At 37.1% G+C, this 6,080-nt stretch overlaps 1 long non-coding RNA gene across 1 annotated transcript; it reads left to right on the top strand.

Moving 5' to 3' along the window:
- The first annotated feature begins 403 nt into the window (after positions 1 to 403).
- On the top strand, positions 404 to 2,137 carry LOC126970910 (uncharacterized). The gene is made up of 3 exons (XR_007730723.1): positions 404 to 543; positions 1,038 to 1,145; positions 1,984 to 2,137. It is a non-coding gene; the product is annotated as an uncharacterized LOC126970910 (long non-coding RNA).
- Positions 2,138 to 6,080: the final 3,943 nt, after the last annotated feature.

The following is a 6,080-nucleotide window of genomic DNA, read 5'->3' as shown; positions in this document are numbered from 1 at the left end:
TTCATAAAATAATGTTTAATAACAATTGAATTATAAATTCAATTTATTTTTACTACTTCGTGTCACGAGATTTCACCCATCCAAAGAATGAATATATAGGTACATATATTTCTCGGAGATTCATTTGGATTTAAAAATCGGGCGTCACGGTGTTGGTATCCTCCATGTTGTTTCAAGTCGATCAGTGCGCACAACCGGCGCGGGCGCTAGCTTGAAGACGAATGCACACGGCAGGTAATCTTCATACAAATTATTTCGACCTTAAGTCTATGGTTCACATTTCTCATATGACAGTTGTTGTGACGACATTTTCATTTATCTATCAAACGACAAAAACTAATCTGACAACCTTCAATCGTCGTTTCAAGTTTTTGACGTTATTATTAGTTTCAAACTTGTTCGCGTGAAGTTTTTATTAATTACTTCCGTAACTTATCCTCTCAATTTTCTAAGCTTTAATAGCTCTGCAACATGATCAATAAGTGCTGTGTTTGTGACCTGCTAGTAGACGAAAAGACGTCTGTTTTCATATGTTTCCAAAAAGTGAGATAGGACTCAAGAAATAGTTACAGTGAATTAACTGTGAAGCTTGAGCTTCTAAGAAGTTTGTAGGCAGTTTGTGTGCCAAAATCATTTTGAAAAAAGATTTCTCGCCTCTACATGCTCCTACTTTGTTAAGCGATCGCAAGATAACCAGTGGTATTCCTCAAACCACGGTTACAAACCTCAATACAACTGGTATGTATTAAATATTTATAAAATAATATGTTTTCACTGTTGATTGTGGGTTTGAACAGAAACTGTACTCACTTAGTATGTTTCACGAATGTTGTTTTTAAATAAAATATGTACTTAGTCAGATTTGAATACTTAAAAGTAGGTATATAATTTTTCTTTCGCTAACACTAATCTGAGCTATGTTTAAAATTTTAATAATCATATGAATTTTGGAAAATTTATTACAAAGCAAGTTAATAAAAATATATACGTGATTTTTACTATTACAAATTTTTAAGTAAATAACTCTTTGTTTTCAGTTCCTACCATCAGTGATCATGGTTATTGTAGAAAGAGGTGTCATTTTGATCACACATATTGAAAACTAGAGGTCATGCAGAACCACACAAAATATCATGGTGACATTGGTATGTTTCCACTTTGAATATTATAACAGTAATTGTCAAAAGAATTATAATAAAAATTTTATAAGAAAAATATTATAATAGTAAAAAGGTGGAAATTTGCAACTGAGTTGACCTGACATGGTAAGAAGTTGAAAGTTAGGTAATCACTTGAAATTCAAAATATTTTTAATTCATGCATTTAATATTTCTTTTAAGAAAGAACATGATAGTTTCACACATTATTTTTAAAGTACAACATATGAAGCCATTGTCCTTCATTTTAATTTGCCTGACAGCAATCTGTCAGATAGGTCTGTATTGTGACATGAAGGTCTACCTTCAATTTTTAATTAGCGATTCATTTCTAATGTAGTTTAATTTAGGTACCAAAACTGAATTGCTAAGATTTGTACCATGAAGTGTCTATAACTGAATGGTGTTTGAATAGCTTATGAAAGAATGAACAAAAGAAATTTGTCTGTGGTCCACGGTGTGAGAAAGAGTTAGAGTGACACTGTACAGTCTGTAAAGTTAATTTAAATTTAATGTTTCCTTGTTAGTACTGCAATATGCTTTCATTACATATGTAATATCAACATTGCAACCAGAAAACATACCATCTACATCAGATTATAGAAATGATGCTAGAGAAATGCCTATAGGTTGGTAAATGTGTATTGAATGAATATCTATTGTTCGTATTAACATTTATTTAAAGAACATATCTTTAAGTATGAAACTTAAAATTTTGTCTTTTGAAATTCAGACCTGAATTTGTTCTCATCTCTTAGAGGCACCTCATAAGTAAGTGTTGATGATCTACATGAATTTGAAATTAAAAACATATTTTATTCTTCAGATGACGCTGTGCATCACACTCCATCAAGGAAGAGAAGACCACATGTCATTTTAAAGAAAATGAAACTTTCACCTCATTGTGCAAATCTTTATTGTGAATTTACCAAATCACGAAAGCAGCTTAACTTTGATTTAAGAGCTAAAAGTGCATTTTCACAGAAAATCATTTTATAAAAATATAAAAGCTTTATAAGCTTACAGAGAAAATGAACCCTATTGCAAAGAAATTTTTGTGGATGCAGATTAAATAGGCTTATAATAAGTTTAAAACGAAAATGAAAAATAAAATAACTTGATATGTTTTTTTCTAAACCTTGCCCTTCTATTTAGTATTATTAATTGGAATTAATTTCCTCAAAATTGATTTCTTTAGAATTACTTTTGATGTCATTTCAAATTTGCAAAAGAATTAAATTATTCTTAAATGGCTAGGAGTACCTATGTACCCAAGCAGGAAAAAATATTGCAGGCTGTATAACTACCACGCCTTGGTCAATAACTCCGTGTTTAAATTTAAAAAAAAACTAAGCTGTCATTTATGATATGTGAGGTTGTATGAAGGCTAATATTGCTATATGAGAGTGCCCTGTCTGATGCGTAAGTATCATATTAGTCTGCGAATGCAACTTCTCAATGAGCGCTCTACTGATGGACAATAACTTCAATCACGTCACCGACAGTGACGTACACAGTGATAACTTCAAACACACTTTGAAAGATGACGTTCGCCATCAGTTCAGCCCAATACACAGAGTAGAATATAATCATACAGGCCATATTACTTTTATATTCTAATTCTCCAACACGGCCATTCTGCAATCCAACGCGCTCTCGCGTTGATTTATCGACGTCAAGTCCAGCCTAGACACCACAGCGCATAGCACACAAGTAAAGTGTTTACAAACAGTTTTCAACCTCCCACAAAGCAAAGCGTTAAAGCTTTCAGCACGTCACAGCTCTGGCGTATAGCAAAGCGTTGGGGCTTTCAGCATTGCTCAGAGGCAGCACTTAAAACACGCTGCAAAGCGTTGCAGCTTTCAGCATCATCTGTCTAGCGGAATCTAGTAAAGCGTCAAAGCTTTCAACATTACCCATCTCCGGAATTATACTAAAAATTCTAATCCACACCACCACAAGCGTGGCGCTCTTAGAAGTAAACTTGGACAAAGTGACAGGCTTTCAATCCTACACCCCACCATAGGTGTAGCGCTCTTAGAAGTAAACTTGGACAAAGCGACAGGCTTTCAATCCTACACCCCACCATAGGTGTAGCGCTCTTAGAAGTAAACTTGGACAAAGCGACAGGCTTTCAATCCTACACCCCACCATAGGTGTAGCGCTCTTAGAAGTAAACTTGGACAAAGCGACAGGCTTTCAATCCTACACCCCACCATAGGTGTAGCGCTCTTAGAAGTAAACTTGGACAAAGCGACAGGCTTTCAATCCTGCACCCCACCATAGGTGTAGCGCTCTTAGAAGTAAACTTGGACAAAGCGACAGGCTTTCAATCCTACACCCCACCATAGGTGTAGCGCTCTTAGAAGTAAACTTGGACAAAGCGACAGGCTTTCAATCCTACACCCCACCATAGGTGTAGCGCTCTTAGAAGTAAACTTGGACAAAGCGACAGGCTTTCAATCCTGCACCCCACCATAGGTGTAGCGCTCTTAGAAGTAAACTTGGACAAAGCGACAGGCTTTCAATCCTGCAGCCCACCATAGGTGTAGCGCTCTTAGAAGTAAACTTGGACAAAGCGACAGGCTTTCAATCCTACACCCCACCATAGTTGTAGCGCTCTTAGAAGTAAACTTGGACAAAGCGACAGGCTTTCAATCCTAATATGACAAAGCGTAAAAGCTTTCAATCCTAATATGACAAAGCGTAGGAGCTTTCAATCCTAATATGACAAAGCGTAGGAGCTTTCAATCCTAATATGACAAAGCGTAGGAGCTTTCAATCCTAATATGACAAAGCGTAGGAGCTTTCAATCCCCAATGCTACAAAATTATCAATAAAGAAATCCATATTTATAATTGATGCGAGGATAACTTTGTACTAAAACTAAGTTGCCTACCGCAACGGATGAATTAAGGCCTTATCGGCATCGTATCGTACTTTATCTCTTTTTACTAGCTCGTCCATCCTATGTTTTGCTTCTCGTCTCATTTCTATTAAATCCTCTAGCTCTGCCATGTGTTAGCAATCGAATCGTGCTTACACTTTCTGCAGTCGATAACAAGTAAACCCTGGAACCTTCCTTGCTGACGCTTTTCGTCTTCATTTGATTCCACCGTTAATATATTCCAAGCTAAATAACTTCTGCCGGATATTATTTTGAAACAGCATTTCTTGAGAGCATCTTGGCAGAGCATACGTCAACTGCGGAATGCTTCTCATCTGAGCACGAACTTATCCTGACCGTATGAACAATTATCAACCTTCCTTTATTGTAGTTAGCTAGCACAAATCAGCAGTAAGAGATGGGACGTTATCGCGAGCCCACTATACTCACTCTGATGAAGGACCTCCGAATGGTCTGAAACTAGTCGGTACTTACACCGATAAAACGTGAGTAAAACCGTTCTGTTAAATAAGGTTATCTCTGTCTCACGAGTGTTAATAATTTAATTACGTCTTTGAGATTGAAATAACGAATCTTTACTAAGACCAATACTCAAAACAACAGACAGATGCCCTGGCACAGTATAGGCATGTCTATTTACACTTTTTTTTTTTTTTTTTAATTTACTAAACTTTACAAATTCTTTACCAAAATTCATGAACGATGTAAGACTCAAACTTGCGCCTCTCGGGCTCCGCCCGAGCCGCACCTCATCTGAGCGACGCATCGACCAACATTTTAATATGTCTTGTTCAACTTGTTCAATCCCAGAAGTGAGGGATATCATTTAAAAATAACAAACTGAACTTAAATTGCGTATCAATTTAAAATCACTTGCCATGGAAATATTAACTCACGGCGACGCACCACACTTTTCCGTAACTGTTGCACGTAACGCTTGGTAAAGCTAAAAATGCAGGTGCCAGTTAGTGGCACCACTAGCCAGTGACACACAGTTATCCAGGATCCATTACACTACGTCTCTAACACACATTCCCACTGCACAGACACTGTCCACCACGACATAAGCATCGCTGTGTCATGAGAATACTGCTCAAGGCCTCACGTGTAATCACACGTTTCAAAATCAAGTAGCATGGTTGTAAATGCGATCCCGGTCCTGAAATATTCCTGGTATCGGGTAGCAGACGTCCCAGAAAACAAGTAGGATGTAAGCGAAGGCGATCCCACCGCTGCTCTCGGACATTTTTTTTTATTAGGTTCACTAAACGGGATACACTCTTAATATTGTATAAAACAGAAAAATATGTTAACATGTTGGGGCGAGTGCCTCCTTCTGGAAGTGAAAACAGCATGCTTTTAAATGTGTTCTAGATTTTATGTAAAACTAAAAACATTAACTTCAGCTAGATGAACACAATTCAACCCCACAGTCCCCAAGCCAATAATCCGCTTTTTCTAGCACAAGTCTTCTGAACCTAGGGACTGACGGATTGAATATGTCAACCTTCTGACAGACTTCATTATACAGAGAACAAATGCGATATAAACTAGAATATTGACCATAATTTGCCCGTGTTGAGGGTAGACTGAACGTTTTCCTATTAATAATACGGCTGCAATACCGTGGGACAGCCAAGGTAATTTTACTTAATAATAGAGGACTGTCTATGTGGCCATGAATCAGTTTGTGTAAAAAGACAAGGTCTGACACTTTCCTACGCTGTACAAGAGACGTCATGCCAAAATGCACAAGTGTGCAATGCAGTCTAATCGACGACAGAGATTACTTGAATATGAGAGATGATATAAGAATTTTGACTGCACCTGCTCTAACCTCTTAATATGAACTTTGTAAGAAGGGTTCCACACCGGACTGCAATACTCTAAAAGACTACGCAGGTAGCTGTTAAAAAGTATCTTCGACACATCAGGGTCGTTGAAAAATTTAGTTTGTCTAATCACAAAACCCGAAAGACGAGATGGCTTTTTGGAAATGTAACCTATGTGCTCTC

Source organism: Leptidea sinapis, chromosome 22, assembly GCF_905404315.1.
Source record: "Leptidea sinapis chromosome 22, ilLepSina1.1, whole genome shotgun sequence".
In the NCBI taxonomy this organism is placed as follows: Eukaryota; Metazoa; Arthropoda; class Insecta; order Lepidoptera; family Pieridae; genus Leptidea; species Leptidea sinapis.
The sequence above is the reverse complement of the archived record's forward strand: the minus strand, read 5'-3'. Positions and strand labels throughout refer to the sequence as shown.